A 25131-nucleotide genomic window follows, 5' to 3' on the forward strand; every position below is an offset into this window, starting at 1 on the left:
ATCTTCTCAGAAAATCTGATTGATCTAATAAAGTACAAAACGTTCTAGATGCAGATATGTATTAGAGCTGATGTTAATCTTCTGCTCCATATAGTTCAATTCAGTACAAATATCAGGGAATTATTTTTCAGCATTTTTCTCATTATCCAGCCATCCTTTCCATATTCTTCCATCACTCATTTAAATTCTGTAGCTCTACTGATGTCAGTTGTCTTCCATTACTGCACCCAAGTTGCCAGATTTAATTGGCAATTTAACCAAATCACACAGTATACCAGATCCAGGTTCTACAATCTATGAATGGTTAAAATTAGCTAACTCAAGGAAGATTAATGAGGTTTTTAAATTCTATATATCAGCGCTCAGCAAATTTCTTAACAAATAGTCAATTATAATAATTTTAAATATTTTATGTTAATGAAATGATGCAGACTACAGACCATTACAGAACATAGGAAATAAATTTAATTCCACTGAACAAAGCATATGATCTTGATGCCTTTGGTTGTGGTAGACCTTTAAATTTTCTGCATGGTCAGTACTTGTTCTCAACTCACTTCCTTAGGCGACTCCTCTATAGACTCTTAACATTGGTACGAAAGAGGAGATTACAGTGTAGTGGCATTAGGAGCTTCAAATTAGTAGAGAACAGTGAAGAGATTTCACTCGAGACAATGATGAGGATATGTTCAATATCCATCACTACTTCAGAAGCATTTCAAGGTTCTAATCACTCTTAATAAGCAATGTATATGCCACTTCTGTATGCCTGACAGCAGAATCCTGAAACAGGCCCTCTACTTCAACTCCATTACTTCAGGAGATTACTAGGGGGGAAAGAAGATGCATCAAGAAGGCACTCAAAGACTCCTTAAACACAATTGCAGCATTCTCGTTGACTCAGAGGAATCCTGGCCCCATGACTACAGGCAGTAAGAGAAGCATCTGGTAATGACTCTCTTTAGAATCAAGTGGAAGTCTACTGAAAATGTCAAATGCAGCACAACACATCTCAAACTATCTACACAGTGCTCCACCTGGCAGAGTCTGCAGATTCCAATTTGGTTTCATCTTCTATGTTAGAACCTACAGATCGGGAGTTCCCAACCTTTTTTTTATGCCATGGTTCCATGGATCCCAGTTTGGGAAATCCTGCTATACAGGAACTGCCCTAGGAGATGAGTAGAGTACAAGAAGTCTCTGTACTTATCTCATGATGTACCTGCTGTATAAATCCTATGAAAAGAGATCCATACTTTTCAAGGAGTCACTGTGAATCTTATTGCCAGTATAATTTTTTTGCAGTGAAGGATAAGGTGCATTTTCTTATACACTTCAGTGAATGAACCTACAAAAGCTTGGAGTTCAGCCTCAGAGCATTGGCAAGGACAAACACCATCTACACGCTACAGCTTGATGGCCAAGGATGAAATTGATTCTGGAGTAGGGTTGTTGGTTATCGAACATTTTCTTGTAGATTAGCTCCACTCCAGCAGAAAGCTTGTTGAAAAGGTGCAGTATTGTTCAAGAAAGGTTGAGATGAGAAGCAATATGGGGCAAAAGTAGAGGTTGATACGTTCTTGAATAGTAGCAGAGTTAAATGTTACAGGAAGAAGGCAGGAGAGTAAGGTTGAGAGGGATAATAAATCGGTTATGATGGAATGGTGGAGTAGACTCAATGGACCAAATGGGCTAAATCTGCTTCTACACCTAATGGTCTAATGATGCAGTTTTACACGACCCATTTGGGATTGGGTTTGTGGCTAATCTATTGATCAATGGGCAGAGAATGGAGAATAATTTCCTAGAAGGATTCCTCAAAATTCCTCCTTGCCTGGTAGATTCAAAAGCTTCTGCAAGGTCAACAAAGGCCCAGCAAGGTGTTCTTGCAATAACCCTACTACTGCACACAAAGGCCATATGCAGGGAGGAAATGGGAGCAATGGTTTTAGACAATGCTCGGGTGTTTTCATGCATTGCCATTCAGGAGTGCTGATAGGTGCTGCAGGCAGTGAAGCTGTCTCACAGCTCCAATGACCCAGATTGATTATGACCTCTGGGGCTATCTGTATTGAATTGGAGTGTTCTAAAGCAATTCCTTTTGGGTACTCCAGTTTCCTCCCACATTTCATAGACATGCACACTGTTAGGTCAATTACCTTTTGTAAAATGGCCATTGTACTGGTAGGAAAATTGGTGGGAGGAGCAGGGAGGTGTTAATGGAAGTGGAGTGATGGGATTACTCTGCAATCTGACGTAGTTAAATAGCTTCCTTCTCTCATATGAGAAAATGTACAATGAAATGTAGATGTAAAAATTAGAGTATATGCATACAGAACTGCACTTGAATGGGCCACAGAAATCTGTCAAAAACAGCTTAATGCAGTTTCACCCAAGCTTGAAAAGTGTTATTGAACGTATTTAAATTTCATTTTACAAAGTTAAATGTTTTTCCATCTTCTCAAACGATAAAGCAGACCGCAACAGAAGAGCAGACTGGGCACTCTCTTCACTATCAATGCTACAGGAAAGTAATACTTTGTGGAAACAGATGCTTAATCACTTGTTTAAATGAGTCAGCCCCAGGGCATGCACTTTACCCCAAGAGAATAATGAACTCTACAAAAAAATTCATTGTGCAGATCCACCTTCCCACCACTGTGCAGCTCTTTTTTTTCCCATGCAGATTTTGGCTTGAAAAAACCGTAATAGCAACATTATCAAGTATTTCAATCTACTCCTGCAGTCTCTCTGGCACTATTAAGTGGATTAGTTATCTTTTACTCTTCCTTTCTTTAGTTAAGGGTCCTGAGAATCAATCAAAAATAAGCAAACGCTGATACCTTGCAATAATAAAAGTAAATAACTCTCATTAAATAACTATCTCAGCAGTTTGTGTCCTTTATAGACAGTGTGTTCCTGTACTGTGCTCTGTTCTGTTAGCATTGCTTTTTCTTGTTCAGATACACCAAAATCCTTAACGTGTAAAAACATGGTTCATCACTTTAGCAAATACAAAGATTCTAAGATTCACTGTATATTTATTATCAAAATATGTATGTAACTCTGAGATTCTCCTCTGGCAGGCAGCCAGAAATTGAAGAAACACCATGGAACTCGTTCAAGAAAACATCAAACACCCAAAGTGCGGGAAAAAAAACAAATTAAGCAAATGGCAAAATGTGAGCGAACAACACTTAAAATATTGAACTTCAAAACCAGGAGTCTAATAGCATTCAGTTTAGTTCAGTTAGTACATTGATCCAAATTAAGTAAAAGTGTATGTATTTAGATTAAACTAAATATCAGCGCATACTGTATAGGTTCAGTCTAACCAGCGATAGAAATAATATAATAAATGAATAATAACAGTCTGTCAAGGATAGGAACGTACAAAAATGAATTTATTCTATTATTTTCATGTTGAAAAATAAACAGGTTTTTTAAAAAAATCTTTTATTGTTAACCTTAAACTAAGCTGGTGAGTTGAGTTACTGGACATTCCCACATATTTTCTAGAGCATTCCTCCTGTATTTTATTCCTGCCTTTGCTGTCTAATTAGCTGGCCAGTGGCACCCACACCAGTATTCGAGGCAAGTATCTCAGGTTCAAATCCAGCTGGTTCCTTGCACACTTTCCACCTGTGCTGTGTCAAGCTAGCAATTTGCTTCAAGAAACAGACAAATGCTAAAGAAACAGCAAAGCACAGAAGAACTCAACAGCTTTGCTGACTACTACCAGTGTGAACAGCTAAAATGTATAATTCTCATTTGTTGCACCCTGTCTTACTATATCTCTGTACTCTTGCAAAAGCTCTGCAATATCCTAAACTAAGTTGACAAGAGATTGGTTTTAGATGTTACTAATTTGGCCGCCTCAACCACTATTTCTGGTAGCTCATTCCAAATATGCACCACCCTTTGTGTGAAGAAACCGGCACTGATGTCTCATTTAAATCTCTCACCTCTGATCATAAACCTGGGCCGTCTTATTTTTAGCATCCCTTCCTGATGAGACAGACTATGTGCTTTCACCCTGTCTATGCTTGCCATGATCATATATATAGCTCTATCAGGTCATCCCCAAATCTCCTACATTCCAGGTATTAAAGACCGAATCTACGCAACCTCTCCTTGTAATTCAGGCCCTCAAGTCCTGGCGACATGCTTATAAATCTTTTCTGCACACTTTGTAGTATTTTTCCAACAATAGGATAACTGAAACTATACACAATACTCCAAGTCAGCCTCACAAACGTCACTAACCTGCAACAGTACTTCCCAACTCTGATATTCAATGCTCTAATAAGGTCAATATGTCAAACACCTTCTTCGCTACCTTATTTACCTGTGATGCTGCTTACAACAGGTATAAAAGCTAGGCTTAGAACACAAGCTTGTAAACAGACAAAGTGTGGTGAGAAGAAAAGGCTAGCACAAATAGTCATGCGGGATAAATACATTGGTAATAATGGAAATATTGTTCATAAACTAAACCACAGGTTTGGGCATTAATATCCTGGATATAACATATTCAGCACAAAAAAGGGAAGGATAAAAGATGATTGAGTGAAAGTGCTAACTAAATAAGATTTTTTATTGTACTGTAACAACAGTGGATGCCCTTGAAGGGCATGCACACAATTCAGATGGTTAGAATTTAAAAGCAAAAATAATGCAGTTCTATAGGCCACCAAATAGGAAGGAGAAAGAAGAAATTGGTGGAATCATGGACTGTTGATATTGGCAGATTTCATTTATGCCAGTGCTGTTAAGAATAATGCAGAAAAAATTTACCTGAAGAATTCCAGGAATAAGAGATTTCAACTACAGGGTTAGATTAGCTGCTTTGTTTTCCTCTCTCCATGAAATAAGATTAGGAAACTATTTGACAGATGAATACAAGATCCAGGTTAGTCTGTAAATAGAGAACACTTTTTCGCTATTTGGGGATGTTTTACGAACAAAGTGAAACAGATTTAATATTTTGGACAAAAGACAAGAAGGGAATATTTTTTAATTACAGTGAGTTGTTGCGATTTGGAATTCACAGACTCTAAGGTACTGGAATTGGGGTCAAACTTCATTATTTAAACAAAAGAATTAAAGAACAACTTTGTGGAAATAAATTTGCATATTGTTGAGAACAAATTATGGCATTCCTCTTGTTGGTCAGATAACTATGGTAGCACATTACAGTACTTATCTCAACTAAATTGGCAATAGGATTACTACAATTAATTTTGGTGTCCATGAATGACAGGCAAGAAAACCTATCAGGAAAATTAGATTGGCCCCGTTAAACAATAATCATCAATGTTGTCTCAGAACAGCCTGTAAATATGGATTTTCTAAGCATTCATGAGAGAATCTATATTGCCTAGAGAAAATGACTGCATTATGTGTAGAAAAGAGTAGGGCATTAGTATTTTCCCAATGGTATGGAGCTTTGTTTTTCTTTTATAAAGGCAACTATGTTATTTCTGACTGCTGTTGCCCTTTGTCAGAAAACTTTTCCAAGAGTCAATTTACTACATGCACATTGCATTGCTCTTTGTGCTATGTAATCAGTTTCAATTAAGTACAAAATTCTAGAAGGAGGTGACTTTGCAATTACCGTAACTACAAAATCATAGAATCGTACAGCACAGAAACAGCCCATAATCTCTTTCTATGCCAATCCCATTTGACTGCATTAATCCTGTATCCGTTTTGGTCTAGCTAACTAAGTACGTATCCAAATGTGATTTGAACATTATAATTGTATTTGCTTCTACAACCTCCTCTTACCTGTTCCATCCAGATAATCACCAGCCACTCTTCTGAGTGATAATCTTACTCCTCAGAATTTCTCTCTCACATTAAATCTGTGTCCTCCAGTTCTAAATTCACATGCCCAGAGAAAATGAGTCTGGCTATCTATCCAATCTGTGCATTCTCCTATTTTTTAAACCTCTTTGAGGACACTCCATAGATTAATGTACGGCTGATGAGACACAAGGGACTGATTTTAATTCCTTGCAGACATGATGAGGTAATAGCAGTCTCCTTATATGTTACTGTTCAGCGAAAAGTTGCCTCAACAAGTTGAAGATTACATGCACGCCTCTTCACCACAATGATGCTTTTTTTTTATTAGCTTTCTATCTGATGATGGCAACATTCATCACAACTTCAATCATCTGTAGCCCATGTTACTGTGATTACACAACACAAAAATTACAGTAATATTGAAAGCCTGTATGTAAAACGGGGATGTTTTCTTTCCTGATAAGTCTACACTTAACGAAAAAGGCATTTCCCACAAGGATATCTAGCATTTCCAGATGTGAATAGAGTGACTTGGCCATCACAACTTGACAGTTGGTTAATTAACATTGAGCTTGCAAGGGAGTGTGGAGCGAGTGGCTACAGTCCTACAGGGAAGACTGTCCTGTGTGTGCTATGGAGAGGAACATGACATAAAAGGGCATATTTAGAAAATAAAAGACAGTTTATTTTAAAAAGCATTGCTGGCAGAAAGAACATGCTAATGTAAAAACTAAAATTATACAGTGGATTGTTTTTGCATTGGATTAAAGCATCTGCAATTTCTTGTTTCTATAAAATTATAGACATGCAATTAATTGGTTTTCAACACACTTCCTATCATTGTTATATTTCCTTATTATTATGCAAGAGGAAGATGACTAAAAATTGAAGTAATACAAGTTCAAAGAACATGAACTTCTGTAAAAGAAGGATCAGTCACCTCTGCTTCCTGAGGAGACTGAGGTCTTTTGGATTATGTAGGCTTTTCCTTCACATGTTCTAGCACTGCTGTCACCAGTACAATCTTCTATATGGTCGTGTGCTGGGGCACTGGCATCAACACGGGTGATGCCAACAGACTCAATAAACTGTTTAGGAAGGCTGGCTCTGTTATAGGAGTCAAACAGGACACATTGGAGTCTGTGGTAGAACAGAGGACCCTACAGAAATTCTGGCAATTCTGGACAATGATTCTCACCCTCTGCATGCCATCTTGACTGAACAGTGGAGCACTTTTTGTAAAAGACGAACAAAAGACAGCAAAAGACTGCACTGCTCATTCTTACCCTCGGCCATTAGGCTCTAAAATGAGTCAACATACAGCCAGGGAAGTGATGATCCCCTTCTGTTAGACTGCTTGAGATAACTTATTTTTTTTTTATTATTTCTTACTTCTCTTCTAATATGTATTTGTATATCTGTGCACTTGTAATGCTACTGTGGCACTGTCGTTTCCTTTGGTATCAATAAAGTATCTGTCTATCTATTTACAAGTTGACTTCAGTAATTGAGGTCAATCAAAGTGCCTTTAAATCCTAATGTTAAAAATATCTATTATCAAAGGAATAATAGCAGAAGAGTGAAACATAAGTTCTCTGGGGATCGGATAGTTATTAGAATCAAACTCTCTAAACTTTACTCACATTCAATACCAGGATGCAGAATATAGATATGTTGCCCCTAAAATTGATTCTATTAAAGCTGAAAGCAGAGAAAACTTACAATCCAGACTGCCATTTGAACCTTAAGATGCTATCCATCCTAATCCAATCATTCAAGGCTGAGTCTGTAGCCCTGTAATCACAACTCAAGTACACATCTTGGTATCGTTTAAATTTCAGGTAGTGCATTTCAAATCCCTGTCTCCTACTGGTGAAAATTATTCTATTGTAGTCTTTCTATCAATTACTTTACATCTATGCCTGTTTTTGTCCCCCTGCTATTTAAGTGTCTATATACACCTCTATTAAGTCTCCCCTCAGTTTTCTCTGTTCCAAAGAGAACTATTCTACCTTAGCCCACCTTTCCTCATAACTACAATTTTACTTTTGGTCACTTAATCTCTCCTGAACTCCACCTACTTGTTTCTCCTTTCTTCTCATCTACCTTTTTTTTGCATTATACCTCTAAAATGGTAGGGCTGCTGCTTCAGAATTCCAGTGACTCATGTTCAATCATGATCTCCAGTGCAATCTGTATGGAGTTTGTAGGGAGAATAGAATTAGATTAATATTAATGCAGGAATTCCTAACTTTTCTTATGCCATGGACCCTTACCATTAACCAAGGGGTCCATGAACCTCAGGTTGGGAACCCCTATCTTGATGGATACTTGATGATCATTCTGGGTTTGGTGAGCAAAAGGACCATTTTTGTTCTCCATGATTCTACAACATCAGTTGACACCAACAAAGCTTGCTTTTGCTTGAATTTTTACAATGTCTACATAGAATTATAATAAACAGAATAAATTTGCAGATTTCTAATCTAGACAGGAATTGTGGTTTGTTTATTGTTGAATAACAAAACTGGAGGAATTTAAACACTGTAATCTCGTCAAATTCAAATGAGATCATAGGCACCAAGTCATTATCTGAAGCTAGGCTTCATCTCACACAGGCAGCCTAATGATTAATTAAGGTTACATAAAATGGGCTTTCAAAATGATTTTAAGGCAGAAGTCCAAGAGGCAGTGTGACTTTTGTCATTAGTTGTTTTTAATCTTTTCAGTTTGGCCCACAGTAATAAAAGAGGTTTTGTCCACTTTGCATTGTAACTATGAAACTGTTAAAATCTTTGGGAAGTCCCATTCATGTAAAGTGTGGAAGGTCTCAAACTTTAGAATTTGAGCACAGAAAGCATATTCTTACCTTGCAGAAATTTCTTTGATACTGCATTAAGCAGCCATTCAAGAAGATTCATATTACTGTAAATATTCTTTAAATAAGCAATAATTTATATCCAGTATTTGACAGAAAAATTATTTTCAACTATTTGAAAGGATAAGAAAAACAAACTCCTTGTAACTTCATTAAGATTTTAAAATTTATTAATGGTTGGTTAGAATTAGGGATTCTACTGCTTCATAATTGACTTGAATCACAAGAAATTCAAGATTAACTTTATGGATAATCCTGTTGGCAATTAGAGTGGTAAAAAAATAAGCAGCCGGAAAGTAATCTTAATACAAACATTTTCAATGAAAAAGAAAGGACATGATAAAAAGGTGTAGGATGTGAAACTTCATATGAAGGAAATTCCAGGGAATACATCATTAGTTGGCAACTCCTATCAGAATGGTTTGGCAAAGGGAACACATTTGAGTTGTATTTGGCTTTATTTTCCTTCCCTGTAAAAGTGTCAGGCATAGAAAGATGCAAGTTTGTCAGCTTGTAATTATTGACTGCATTAATCATTGACTATATTCTATAGTTCAAAGTAAATTTACTATCAAAGTACAGATGTCACCAACCCTGAGATTAATTTTCTTGCAGTCATACTCATTAATTCTATAATAAAATACTAATCATAATAGAATGAATACAAGATCTCGCCAACTTTGGTGTTCAACCAGTGTGCAAAAGACAACAAACTCTGCAAATTACAAAAAGAAATAAATAATAATAATAATAATAATAATAATAATAATAATAATAATAATAATAATAATAAATAAGCAACAAATGTCAAGAACACAAAATGAAGATCCTTGAAAGTGAGTCCATAGCTTGTGGGAAGAGTTCAATGATGGGGCGAGTGAAGTTATCCCCTTTTAGTTCAAGAACTTAGTGGTTGAGGGGTAATAACTATTCCTGAACCTAGTGGTGCAAGTCCTGTGGCTCCTGTACCTTCTTCCTGATGGCAGCAGCGAGAAGAGAGCATGACCTGGGTGGTGGGAGTCCCTGATGATGGATGCTGCTTTCCTGCAACAGTGTTTCATTTAGATGTACTCAATGGTGGGGAGGGTTTTACCTGTGATGTACTGGGCGATATCCACTACTTTTTGTATGATTTTCCATTCAAGGACATTGATGTTTTTATACCAGGCTGTGAACCACACATCTACAGAAGTTTGTCAAAGTTTTAGATGTCATTCTGAATCTTTGTAAACTTCTAAGGAAGTAGTCACTGCCGTGCTTTCATCATAATTGCACCTGAGCATTAGCTCTTGGACCTCTGGTTTCCTCCACATGAAGTCAATAATCAGTTCCTTGGTCTTGCTGACATTGGGTAAGAGGTTGTTGTTGTGAAACCACTCAGTCAGATTTTCAATCTCCCTCCCATACGCTGATTAATCACCACCTTTGATTCGGTCTACGACAGCAAAGTTGAATATGGTATTGGAGCTGAGTTTAGCCACAGTCATAAGTGTGAAGCCAGCAGAGCAGGGAGCTAAGCACACACTCTTGTGATGCACCTGTGCTGATGGAGATTGTGGAGCAGATGTTGATGCCAATCTAAACTGATTAGGGTCTGCAAATGAGGAGACAGCTAAGCATCTGGATAAGCTATAGCTTTACATTTCTTCTAATATACCTAATACTTATCGATCCAGGTCATCATTTTCCACAGCCGAAGTTCCATTGCATTGAAAAGATCATGTTGCAACTGCTATTACACTCTTTATACAGTAATATTTGCATGTATTGTGAAATGTATGTTAATTGTTCTAGAAACTCTAAGAATAACATTCAAAAGAGCTGCGCATATCTACTTCATGATTTGAATAGGTAATAGCAGACAATGGTAATGGTAATACTCAGTGCAGGATATCAGGGTGGAGATATGTCTCTACCAAAAGAGGTGTAAGGTGCTCCTTCCCTCCGCCAGCCTGCAGGTCACCCTTTGGCAAGGGGTACTACCTACTTAGCCCCCTGATCAGGGTCACGTGAAGCCATGGGAGCATGTAGTGGATGGTTGTATGAGCAGCTGGTGCATATCACAAGTACTAGTTATGTGACCACTGACGCCAGGCAGACAATCTCTAAAAAGAGTATTGATAATGGCTGGGTTCACCTGTCTTGTAAAAACACTGCCCAGAAGGCAGCAATGGCAAACCACTTCAGTAGAAAAACTTGCTAAGAACAATCATGTTCACAGAAAGACCATGATCACCCACGTCACATAATGGTGATGATGAAAACTCAGTGCAAATAATGGAAAAGTATCTAATCTTTCAACATATGTATTTATTTACTTACTTTTATTTAGAGATATAGCACAGAATAGGCCCTACTGGCCCAACAAGCCATGCTGCCCAGCAATCCACCTATTTAACGCTGGCCTAGTAACAGGACAAGTTACAATGACCAATTAACATACTAATCGGTACGTCTTTGCTCTGTGGGAGGAAACCAGAGCACTCAGAGGAAAAAACGTGGTCACAGGGAGAACGTACAAACTCCTTACTGACAATGCCAAAGTTGAACTCTGAACTCTGACGCCCCAGGCTGTAACATCACATGATAAAAGCAACAGAAATATATCCGAGATCAAGTGGCACAGGACAGAAGTTCTACAGGGAAAGAGAAACTACTCTACAATTTTTATAGGGTATTAGAATTTCAAATAAGAGGTTTCCTGATCATATGGTACCGAATTCCAGAATGTTGCACACCTGAAACCAATAGTTCAATATGAATGCATTTATAGTTATGAGACACTTCATTTAATCTAAAATAAAGTTCAAATTAGCACTCAAGTGACTAACAGAAGTTCATATGCATCATAAATAATTTATTGCTCAGCTATCTTCACCCAAGTAGGTGCTGAAAGGCAGAATTCAAGTAATTCTATTATTACTCCTGACAAGGTAAATTATTACATTGGTAAAAATTACACAGTATGATTACGTATATACAAGCTATGAGAAGGTAATAATGAATAATACATACAAAATATTCCACAGTAGGTTATACAGTAAATATTTGGAGCAAAAAATCCACGAAGACTGGAACCACCAAAATTCAACTGGCGGTGTGTTAAGTTGTTACTGAGTTTTGCCAAAGCCCACCCAGGTGTACGTTTCAAGAGGTGACGGCAATCAGTAACAGGAACTTTAACTTACCTTCCACTCCCTTACTCAGGGGAGCTAAAGCAAATAGGATTATTCTAGGTTTAATCAACTAGTTCATTACCAACCTAGCACTTTCTGGTTTCCATTGTTTAACTACAGATTTACAGTATTTTATCAACAAAGCAAAGAAACAGCCACCTTGAGTACAGAACGCCAAAGGTGATTGCAAACAGAATTAGGCAAATTGAAATTTCAATTTAATTCCCATTTCATAATTTCACTTTCACAAAATAATAATGGCAGCTTAAGTACAAAACCCCTTATGTACAAATGTAAATTAGGCATAGGAGTAGGTCACTCAGCCCCTTAAACCTGCCTCACTGTTTAATAAGTCCATGACCAATCGAATGTAACTTTATGGTGTTGCTGTCTCCTCACGATAACCTTTCAGCCTCGTCAAAAATCAGTTCTGAAAACAGGCCTCGGCTGGAAGGACAAATTGTTCATTTCCATGGATGCTGCCTGACCTGTTGAGTTCCTCCAGCATTTTGTGTGTGTTGCTTTCGATTTCCAGCATCTGCAGAATTTCTTGTGTTTTTTTTATCCTTGCCTTCTAAATATTCAAAAACCTTGCTTCCAATGTCCTTTGAGGAAGGAGAGTCTAAAGAATCAAAAGTTGTTTTATCTCCTCTCTGCCACACACTCAACATTTTAGGAATGGCTTCTTCTGCTTGCAATCAGACTTCTGAACAGTCGTGAACATTACCTCATTATTTTGCACTATTTATTTATTTTTTAAATATATTCTTATTATAACTTAAATGAGCAATCCCTTGTTTTCTTAAAAAAAACAAGTCCTTATTTCTAAATTTTCCCACAAAAGGAACCATGGTTTATATAAAAAAACTTCAATACTTTTATATTTCCATCAAGACCACATGCATATTTCTAAATTCAGGAGATACAAGCAAGGTCTGCTCTATCTTCCTAATAATACAACCTGGCCAATCCAGGTATTAGTCTGGAGAACCTTCTTTGAACTAGTTCCAAATTATTTACATGGTTCTTTAAGTGAGATTAGAACAGAGATGCGGAAAAACTTTTTCACCCAGAGAGTGGTGGATATCTGGAATGCTCTGCCCCAAAAGGCAGTGGAGGCCAAGTCTCTGGATGCTTTCAAGAGAGAGTTAGATAGAGCTCTTACAGATAGCGGGGTCAAGGGATATGGGAAGAGGGCAGGAACGGGGTACTGATTGTGTATGATCAGCCATGATCACAGTGAATGGCGGTGCTGGCTAGAAGGGCCAAATGGCCTACTCCTGCACCTACTGTCTATTGTCTATTAATACTGAACACAGAAGTCTCATCAATGCCCTATATAATTGAAGCCGGCCTGCTTCCACTGAACAACACTTTCCTCTGATAATAAAGAATCATGGCCAGACTCCAAGAACTGTTATTGATAATGATATTAACAATCACCTTACATGCACCAGCAGAACCGTTGGTGAAACAAGGAAAAATGTGTTTGAAGATGCATAAATGGCACAGAGGTTAATTTGAATGATAAACCTACAGTAGATAGAAATTAGAGTGAGGAATATCATTTCCAAAACAATAGATAACAAAACAATTAATTGGGATTTCAGCAGATGAGATGAACAGGTCAAATTTGATACTAATTTCCTACAGCTGCGAGGGGGAAGGACTGAGTGGCTGCTTGGAAGAGGAGTTTGCCATCAGGTCCAGAAGTAATGGGTTTATTCTCAATATTTTGCAACAATTTTATTCTCAATCAGTAATCTAAAACAGAGGAATTTCACATTTGTCAGAGGAGCTGGTGGAAATCTCAATAAACCTATTAAAATCTGATTTTTGTATGTTACTCTAGGTAAGTAGGAGTGAACCAAGAAAACATCTTTTAGTGACACCACAGGAGGAGGTAGATATTGCAGGTACTGTAATTCTTTGTCATTCAGCTAGGTGTAATTACAACTGTACTTACCTGGTTTGTCTATTATCTGTTCAGTCATAGACAATGTCGACAAAATCTATATTTGAAAAACACCACCCGGCTTCCATATAAAATCTACCAGCTCATTTGATGGTTATTAAAATAATTAGATTTGAGATTTATTTTCCTTAAATATTTGAGGTGACCCAGTAAGCCCTGGTTGTCTGTGTTTCAGAAAGATTTGAGCTAAGTGAAATAAACAAATAATGCCGTGTCTTTAGGTTATCATAACTTGCAGTATTAGATAACTTTAGAAAGGAAAGGGACATGCAGAAAGCAAACTTAAATAGTCTTTTAGTTCAAACATTTATGCATTTTTATATTTGCCCTTACCTACAAAATCCCATTAAAAGGTTAATTAGAATCCTATTTGATGTACTGACACATGACTTAATGAGACCTAGGAACATAAAGTGACTAGTATTGGTGACACTGCGATTCTGTATTGTCACATAAGACAACAGAAGAATTTAGCAGATTATTTCTTCAAACTCCTACCATCTTTGCACAAGTAATTAATGCACAAAATACAAAAACTCATAAAGTACACAATATATTTATTACAATTTTAAAATTTTGGTTACAACTACACTTCAGATCTGCTCACATACAAATTTTCTATTTGTAAACTCAGAATTGCGATCAGTTCTAGGTTAACAGAGTAAAAATGAATACTACCGTAGTTAATTCTACTGAAATAAATGAGGAAATATTTACCTCTGTTTGTGAATGGAAGAAACTTGCAAGAGATTAGAATTGTTCTTCTAACTGGGCTAAAAATAGCCAAATGAAGAAAATACATAACATGGATTTTTAAATTAAATAATGCATTTTATAGCAGTGTGAACAGAACCTAACCAAGAATCTTATTTGGCAGGGTCGGCAATTTTAAGGCAGCCTGAGAGGATCTCTAAGAAGCAAGCCTTACAAAAGTCTGAAAACTCACATTTTGGCACAAAATACATTACCCACCAGCACCAGCTGACAATAAAAGGACAACACCAAAACAATTAGAAAGTGGTTAAAAGTGAAGTGAAATGTGATAGAAACCAACAATAGCATGGAATCAAACAGCGATAGCTACAAAATTTTGAATTCTTAATTTTGATTTGCCCCAGCAATTTTGAAAAACAAGCTAGATATTATTATCCTGGCATAATAACTTAGTATAATTTAAGACAAATTCCATAGAAAGTGTAGACTTATATTTATTCACCAACATAACACAGAACAGATATATTATTGGGTATGTACATGGATGGGAGGAGTGTGGAAGACTATGGTAGAGGTATGGTATGGTACGGTGTAGCACTAAGCAGAGTAAACAGTTTGACATGGGCTTGATGGGCTGAAGGGCCAGTTTCTATGCTGTTATGCTCTATAACTGACTTTTCTAAAAATATTTAAAAACTAAAGTAAATCAGATGAGTTTCAGTAAATCAATGTGTGATGTGGTAACACTAATTCTAAGAAGGTGAGTCAACAACAAAATAGACAAATTTCACAACATATGCCAGTGGTATTAAGCTTGATTCTGATTCTGATGTACTGTCTATAATGTATGACTTACTGAGTGCAATGTTAGGAGACACCAGTAAATACACAGGGGTGGGGGGGAAATAAAAATATAAATAATTTTTGTATTTGAAACTTGGCTCTTCCCTCTGTACCTAAGAATACACTCATTCTATTATATTATCTAAATGCAACTCTTTTTGGACAAGGATTGAAATTCCGACTGGAAGTGATTTTTTAAAACTCTTCATATATCTTCACAAAATTAACAAAGGGAATACCAGACTACATCTTTATCATTTGCCCACACATGTTTTGTTTGTTTCATCTTCTTTGATCTAATTATTTTTAATTTGATCGCAGTTATTGAGCTTGGATTTGTTTAGGGTGGACCAGCTGTTCCCTGATTTTTTTTAATTGTTTCTGCTTGTAGGGGGAAGTAAACAATTCTCATGGGCTTGGGCTTTAACCAACTCCCACAGTTCAGTAATCTACACCAAAATTAGACAATTTTATCTTTATTTGTAAAGCAACAATGCTAGTACTTGGCAAAGACAGAATATACATCCAGTTAACATTGAAAACAATGCAATTTACCAAGCCCAATGCTCATGAATGGAAACAAAACTCATTTCTTCCAACTCAACATCACTCAATGCAATCAAGAAATGTCCATGTGGGTGAACTTTAAATAGCTTTTTCCCTGATCGAAATATATTTAAAGATAGTATTTGTAAAATTATAGGTGCTACTAGTAAAATCGTAGTCCTGTTCTTAAAATTGGCATCCCTTTGAAATGTCAGTACTTAATGTTTTTTAATATAATTGCCATCATCATTACCTATTCCTCAAATATGAATATTTGCTCTTTCTAACATAAACCTCTTTTATACCATGCAACTCAAGGAATCACTGATATCACTGCAAGTTAATCTCATTCCACACATTGCAGGAATTTCCGCTCCTCCCCCACAGCAGTCTTTTCATCCGTATTTAAACCTTTATCTGGGATGTTTGTGAATTAATTCATGAGAAAAATCCTGATAGCTGGTTCCCTATTTCATTCAACTATCTGATAAATTCAATGCAAATATTAAAACACTGAAAACGATAATTATTTTTATCACATTTCTGTATCTACTGATTATAAACGTTGTCAGTTTCTGAAAATATATTTCAAGTGGCACAATGTTGAAAACAATCTGTAAAGATTGAATAAAGAATGCTTAATCAGATTTAAAACAGTACATGGGAGTAGTTACTTATACCCTGTATCTAAGCATTGATATTTTTACAGTGATGAAATGCAATACACTTACCACTGAACAGCAAAGAGATAGTACTGTACAACTGATTGAAAGGATTGCACAGTAAAATTTCAATCCAATTATCCAATATAAATTACTGACATGATTTGCATGTATGGTTAGGCAATAGACAGGATCACTTGAGAAGTCCTGATTTAATCCCATTATTGATGTTAGTCAGATGAGGATTTTGTTGATGTGAGACCATCTGTAGTTCAGCCACCTCACAATCATTTACAGGAAAGACATGCACTCAGACCCTCTTGGCTCAGTAATCACTCATAAAAATTATGTTAAAGTACACCAGTAACATTAAGAACATCTGTGCGTCCCTCCAAAAGCCAACAAATTTAAATTCCTCTGCACATCCCAAGTCACAAGCTACAAGTACATGTGAAGAGCAGGCTATTTGAAAAGTATTAGAGCAAAGCAACAAAACCAGTTCCCAGAAAATAACACTTTCAGGAAAGAGACAAAAAAAATAAAGAGGATATTTTTCCCAGAAGATGCTGTCCATCTGGCTAGGTTTTAAAAGAATAGAATGTGCTTGAAACTGGGAAAGGCTGTAATTGGTCATTGCTTTTCACCATAGATGGATAAAATAACAAATATAATTTCATTTGTACTGTATTCTTCATTATCACCTGCAACAACATTTAAGACTCATAAAGCTATAATTAACAATATCAGTCTTATCTGAGCATGCCCCACACAGAAACTAACTTGAAAATAACCCAACAATATTCCTTTCTTCCTGTGAGCTAACTCCTTTAAACTACTAGACTGAAGTATTTCCTACCTTTATTTTAGATGTTCACTCATTGGCAGTATTATGCAATGTGTCTCTCAGCCTACAATCCATCCCATCTGTGAGCTGCAGCAAGGAAAGCAGATGCAGGCAGGCAGGTACACCAAGACTGCTGCCAATTATGCTGACAGAGCGTGAATGAGTCACAGAATAGTCAGTGGGAAGAACAATGAAAAGCTCTGAAATCTAATACAATACAAAAGGAAGAGGAGGAGAGATGTCATCAATGGGCCTGTGGGACAGCTACACCCACAGTAAAACACAGAAAGAAGGGAAGAATAACCAGGATTAAAGCCAAAAAGGGACATTTTGAAAATAGCACAACAATCTGCATCCACTTTTATACCATAGTTTATTTCCAGTTCTGTGAATGTTTGCTCACTTTCAAAACTTGACATGAATTTATTATCAAAGTACATATATGTCACCATATACAACCCTGAAATTCATTTACTTGCAGGCATTCACAGTAAATTCAAGAAACACAATAGAATCAATGAAAGACTATAATAAACAGGATAAACAAACAATGTGTAAGACAACAAACTGCAACTACAAAAAGAAATAATAATAATAAAACAAAATTAAGCAGTAAGTATCGATAACATGAGGTGAAGAGTCCTTGAAAGTGAGTCCATAGCTTGTGGGAACAGTTCAGTGATGGGGCTAGTGAAGTTAAAGAGCCTGATAGTTGAGGGGTAATAACTGTTCCTGAACCTGGTGGTATAGGTCCTGATGCTCCTGTACCTTCTTCCTGATGGCAGCGGTGAGAAGAGAGCATGGCTTGGACGGTGGGGGTCCTCGACAATAGATACTGCTTTCCTGTGATTGCGCTCTGTGTAGATGTGCTTATTGGTGGAGAGGGCTTTACCCATGATGGACTGGACAGTATCCACTACTTTTTGTAGGCAATTTACACATCTAGCAGGCAAATCACTTGCCCCATTCCAGTAACCAGTTAGTAACGAGCTAGCCACGGAACCACAATTGAATTTAGTAAAAGATTGAGGAGTCAGAAAGCAATTTGATGAGACATGCTGAAATATAATCATTAAAATATACAGCAGAGTGAAACCTAGTAATAATATCAGCAAGAGACACCAATTGTATGCTATTTGGTTAGTACTTGTGTTATACAGCAGTTATCTTTCACAAAGCCACAACATTCATGTAGGTTATGAATTGGTACTCAATGAGAGACACATTCAAATAAGAGTTACACAAGTTTTGTAATTACATGACTGAATATGTTATAAATTCCATATTATTTCAAGTTTACAAGCCTATCAACTGCAACAGGAAATTAAACAGACAAAATTTTAAGCCATTTTATTTGTCCAGAAGAAAAATAGCCTTGCTAATTCTGAGAGAACCGCCACCACCTGTAGTTCTGGTTGAAATAAGAGATTTTGCCCCACAGACTTGAAATCATAACAACACACACAAAATCAATCTACTCCTCAGCCTTTTTTCTCCAGTCCTGCTTAAGGGTTCCGGCCCAACACGTCAACTGTACTTTTTTCCATAGATGCTGCCTGGCCTGCTGAGTTCCTCCAGCATTTTGCATGTGTTGCTCAGATTTCCAGCATCTGAAGATTTTCTCTTGTTTGAAGCTTGAAATCACGGTCTATGCCAAGTTTCCTGCATTGAGTCTAACTGAATATTCTGAATGGGCTTCTGTTTTCCTACCCTTCGTTCAATGTAGGAAAACAGTAGACAAGTATTTCAGCTTTGCCAAAGGAAGATCATGGAACAAAATTCATCCATTTGTTTATTTTCCCATATGACTGAATAAACGTTCAACCTCTCATTCTTACATCACCCTTTCAGTTACAATGATTGATTGTTTGACCGACCATCGTATCAACGATGAAAGTTAGATTTGTGCAGTTTGTAGGTGGCTGCTGAGTCTGAGTTGTGAGTGACATACAGACATTCACAATAAGGACATGAAAACTGTGCTGGATCTGGAAGTGGAGCCGCTGTTTTTGATTTCCTTCTTTATTGGGTACTGATTAGTACTGCTTGGTGCCTCTCCACCAGGTTGTCATGAGTGCTTCTAACCGAGGCTCACCAGCCGCTCCAGTCTTGCACACTCTCTTCTAGCTGTTTTGGTACAAGCCCAGCTTGAGCAATGTTAGCTTTCACACAGTCTCTCAACAGCTTATGGGGCCTGCCTTGATTTTTCATGCCTGGCAAAAGCTCACCATGTATTAGCTGCTTGCTTGGGGATTTGAGAATCCTTCATGCATATGACATGCCCTGTCCACCGAAGCTGCGCTTTTAAAATCATGGCCTCAGAAATATTAGATTATAATTATTGCCATCCATAATTTTTGACGCAGTATGATTCTGTAGCTTTTTAATAACTTGTCCAAGTGGTCATTCAAAAACTTACCAATCTAAGGAGCAATGCTAACAAGTTGTTTTGATGTTATTACCATGCTCACATTTTCAAGGAGTGTTTGAGTAATAACAGCATGAAGTAATTGTATTTCTATAGCCAAGGGAGCCTTGGAAATTAAGGTTTTGCGATAACATCCTTGACTGTATGTTACTCTGTACTGTAAATGTGACTAAAGGCATGTCCTCAATTCTTCCCTTCCAACAATACAGTGCTTCTGAGGACAATGCTGATGACAATCCAAGATAAGGCCCCAACTACAGTACAGTGCTTTCTCAGCAGTATCCTCACATGGTATTGAGCTTTCATAGAGCCTCAAATGGTGCAGCAATCTCATTTCTTCTCTGAAAGTGCAGAAATCTCACAGCACAGCCTTTTGATAATGTTGCACATCCTCCGCATTATTAGAGAAGTTATCTTTTAGATGAGTTATTAAAACTAAGGTACCACCTGAATCAAATTAATGCAAAAGGTCTCAAAATGCTATTTCACAGAAAAAAACTAAAGGTGTCCCTTCTTATTAGAGAAGTCATCTTTTTAGATGAGTCATTAAACTAAGGCACCATCTGCTCTTTCAAGTGAGAGCAAAAGGTCCTAAAATGCCAGTTCATAGAAGACCATAGAACTTATCCGTGTGTCCAAGGCAATCTCAATGTTACATCTTGGAAAATGCTACGGATAAATTCAGCAACACAAGACATTCTGCAAATGTTGGAAATCCAAATCAACACACGCAAAATGAAGGAACTCATTAGGTCAGGCAGCATAAATGGAAATGAATAAACAGTCGACATTTCAGGTCGAGACCATTCTTCAGGCTTGGAAAGGAAAGGTGGAAGATGACAGAATAAAAAGGTAAGGGCAGGGGAAGGAGGACCTGCTAGAAGGTGATAGGTGAAGCCAGGTGGGTGGGAAAGGTAAAGGGCTATAGAGAAAGGAAACTGATAGAAGGAGAGTGGAGCACAGAAGAAAGAGAAAAAGGAAGGGCAACAGGGGCAGGGGATAGATAAGTGAAGAGAAGAGGTAAGAGGCCAGAGTGGGGAATAGGAGAAGAGGGAAGGAGGAGGGAAAGAAATTACCGGAATGAGAAATCAATGTTCATGCCATCAGATTGGAAGCTACCTACAAGGAATATGAGGTATTGCTCCTCCGTGCTGAGAGTGGCCTTGTTTTACTTTTCCTACACTGCAGTAATACCTACGCTTTGAAAATATTCCACTGACCACAAAGCAAAAAAAAGTTCCTTCTTTCTTATTTCGTATGTAATATTGTTTTATTAGATCATCATGCTTCTGCAAAACAACAAATTCCATGTCATAAATCAGCGACAATATATCTATTTATTCATTTGTACAGTACTGAATAGGTAGGCCCTTTTGGCCCTTCATACCTTGCCACCCCAGCAACCCCCAACAACTTGATTTAACCCTAACCTAATCACGGGACAATTTACAATGACTAATTAACCCACCCAGTCCGACTTGGGACTGTGGGAGGAAACAGAGCAGCTGAGGAAAACCGATGGGTTCCACAGGAAGAATTCACTGAAATCCAACGCTCCAAGCTGTAATGGTGTCTCACTAACCGCTTAACTACTGTGGCGCCCAATTCATTTAGTGACCAATTAACCTAATTAATTATTATTAACCTACCACCCTGTATGTTGTTGGAATGTGGAAGGAAACCCTTGGAGTCATAGGGATAATGTACAAACTCTTACTGACGGCAGCGGGGTCACTGGCACTGTAAAGCTCCACTATGCCACTGCACCACTGATGCAGAATAAATCTGATTCTGATACTGTAGATCCTAAAATAGTCACATTCTAATTACACTTTAATTAATCTGTCAGTGTCAACTTTTTGCAGGATGCTAATTTAATCAGCCTGTGGTCCTTGCAACCATAAACATTGTCATTTCAGAATGAATGAAATAGGTAGAGAAAAAATTACCTCTGGCTGATCCAAGTGTGATACCAGAGACACGAGGCACATGTGGCAGGGAATTCAGAGGATTACAGGCTACAAGTAAACCCTGTGGCCAGGATGCTCCACTCCCTGAATGGCTGAATGTCTTCTACGCCCAATTAGATGCACAGAGCAATTTACTGGCAAGGAATGCACCCCTCCGCCCAGGGGAGCAGACATTCCATCTGGCTGAAGCTGAGGTGAGGAAGACACTGGCCAGAGTCAACCCACGCAAAGCTGCAGGCCCAAAAATACACCAGGTGGGATTCTGAAAGACTGCGCAGTCCAGCTGACAGAGGTGCTTACAGATATATTCAATATCTCTCTGGAGCAATCCATTTTCCCTTCAGTTTTCAAGACAGCAACCAACACTCCAATGCCAAAGAATGCAACAATAACCTGTAAGTGACTATTGTCTGGTGGCATTAACATCAACCATCATGAAATGCTTTGAGTAGCTGGCCACAGCGCACATTAAAGCCTTTCTCCTGGCTACACTGGACCCTTTCCAGTCCCCTTATTGCTCAAATCAATCCACTGATGATGCAATAGCCTCTGTCCTCCACTCTATCCTGTCCTACCTGGAAAATGGGGTCTCATATGCCAGACTGCTGTTTATAGACTTCTGTTTGGCGTTCAATACCATCATACCCCAGAAAATGGTGGGGAAACTGTCCTCGCTGGGTCTCAACACCACCCTCTGCAATTAGATACTGGACTTCTTAGCAGTGAGGCCACAGTCAGTCTACATGGGCAGCAATGTCTCTTGTGCCATCACGCTGAGCACTGGCACTCCCCAAGGCTATGTGCTTAGCCTGCTGCTATTCACGCTGCTGATGCATGACTGTATTGCATGATCCAGCTCAAAGCAAGTCAGCAAGTTTGCAGATGACACATCAGTGGTTGGCCTTATCAAGAACAATGATGCGATGGATTATAGAGCAGAAGTTGAGTGGCTGGTGGATTGGTGTGAGAAGAACAACCTAAGCCTGAATGTGGAGAAGACAAAGGAAATTATAGTGGACCAGGAAAGTGCAGATGAATCATCTCCCTCTGCAAATACATGGCTCCTCTGTAGAGAGAGTTAAGTGCACCAAGTTCCTGGGCATTCACATCACGTATGACCTCACCTAGTCTCTTAAAGTCACCTCCCTGAACAAGAAGGCACAGCAATGTCTCCACTCCCTAAGAAGATTGAGCATGCAAGGCTCCTTCCCCCATTTTAATTGCATTTTACAGGAACACCACTGACAGCATCCTGTCCAGTCGCATCTCCATCAGGCATGGAAGCAGTTGAGCATCGAACCAGAGGCCCCAACAAAGGACTATGAGAACAGCTGAAAAGATCATAGGGGTCTCCCTACCATCCATCGGGGACACATCCGTGGAGTGCCGCATACACAGGGCCCTTAGTATTATTAAGGATCCCACCCATCCATCCAGAATCCTCTTTGACTTTCTACCATCAGGCTCTGATGCATATAAACAAGAACGGTCAGGATGTAAAACAGTTTCTTCCCCCAGGCCATTAGGTTTCTGAACTCTCTGCTGCATCACATTTGAAATGTCACTAGTTAATCTGTTCCGTACCTTACAAAATTTAATATTAATGTACTTCAGTTTGTTATATGTGTGATTCATCTGTAGATTTTTTCCTTACCTTCATATTTATCAAGTGTTATGTATACTACTGTGCTTTACACCCTGATTTGAAGAAATGTTGTCTCATTACTATATATGTTATATAGTTATATAAATTATATCCATGTATATAGTTAAATGACAATAAACTTGACTTATTCTAAATTTTGTGACTGTTGCAGATATTGAAAAACATTTTAAAAATTCAATATCTATTACACATCTCAGAGTTACATTAAAACTAAAATACTTAAATTAATATAAATATTTAGTTATAATTATAAAACAAACTTGCTTTTGTTCCACCCAGCTGTTTCTTTCATTCAATGAGTGCAGAGATTATACTTAGATTAGATCTGACCCCCGTGTAAGTATTTGGGGAAATGCCACAACTTTATACTCTATGTATGAATTCCATGAGGAGTCCCACATCAGAGTGCAATCAGAAATAGCTCGTAAAGTATGGCCAGCAAGTCTGGAATTCCTGTAATCACGCATGGAGATAGAGGAATCCTAAAATTTTCAGTATATTGGTGAGGAAATTGTGTCATTTTGTTGAAAAATTCAGGCTGTTCCTTTTCCTTCTGTTCATCCCCCTACCCAGGAAACTGAGTGACTATCAATACAAACTTCCACGCTTATTTAAACAAGGGGAACTAAAAAATCAGGAAGAATTTATTGGATCTGCATACATCATACAGTAAGTCAAGGAGAACGATTGTAACGAAGTGCAAGTTTTCAACTTTTTTTTAAATTGAAAAGAGTCATCTGTCACACATATGCTACTAAATATATCTATGGTTCTGAAAAAAAGAGATGAATTACAACACATGCCCAAATACTTGAGCTACTTTCAGATTTTTAAATCATTGATCATCTATTAAATATGTTTTGTTTCCTTTTAAGAGGTATACAGCTTTTTTAAAATTTCACGCCTCTGAGACATTGAGCCAGAAGCTTCCTGACACAATTCCCTCCAAAATTGGTTTATTTTCTCTCAGATATAACTTGCTTCAATTAGTAAACAACAGAAGTCACTAACAGTAGCTCACAAACCCTTCATTCTTTAAGGCCAATGCTGTCAATGCACAAAGGATGTGACAGTTTCCTATCTGCATACAGCAAGATTTTGCATCCCTGATAACAATTTCCTAAAGCAAAGATGTCCCGATTCAGTATTGTACACAGTTAAGAATTGAACTAAAAATACCTAAAGATTAATATCCAAACAATTTGATTAATTTCCAAGATGTATGCATTACAAATAACGGCAACATTTAATTGCCCAGCCTTATTTTTCTTAAGAGACTATGGTGATAATTTGCTTACTTGTACTATTTTAATACAATTGAGAAATGTACTTATGTATTTAAATGGATGGTTAATTCAGAGTTAATCATGTTGTACGGCATTTTGTAAAGGATGTAAGGTTTCCTAGCTGAAGAAACATTCTTGAATTGACTAAGTGTTCAACAACCCAAACACTTCACAGCCACTTTATTGATCAGATTTTAAACTGAATTTCAATTCAGTTTTGAAGTCACTGACTTTGGATTATTAAGGATCTGGATCATTAACACAGGAATATAACTACTACACTAACAACATATTCATGTATAATTATGTAAGAAATAAAAGAGGGAGAATTA

General features: G+C 37.6%; 1 protein-coding gene across 4 annotated transcripts in view; it reads right to left on the minus strand.

Annotated features, from left to right (window-relative positions):
• smtnb (smoothelin b) overlaps positions 1-25131 on the minus strand; it is a 309229-nt gene that overhangs the window by 154130 nt on the left and 129968 nt on the right. Inside the window, exon 1 of one of the 4 annotated variants that reach the window (XM_073065780.1) lies at positions 17462-17575. The exons of 2 other annotated variants lie outside the window; for them this stretch is intronic. The gene's annotated coding sequence lies outside the window, so the exon portion shown is untranslated. Of the gene's footprint in view, positions 1-11704; positions 11828-17461; positions 17576-25131 lie in introns of those variants that run through there. One more of the 4 variants, XM_073065781.1, reaches the window with a different exon arrangement.

This window comes from Hemitrygon akajei, chromosome 14 (assembly GCF_048418815.1).
Source record: "Hemitrygon akajei chromosome 14, sHemAka1.3, whole genome shotgun sequence".
NCBI lineage: Eukaryota > Metazoa > Chordata > Chondrichthyes > Myliobatiformes > Dasyatidae > Hemitrygon > Hemitrygon akajei.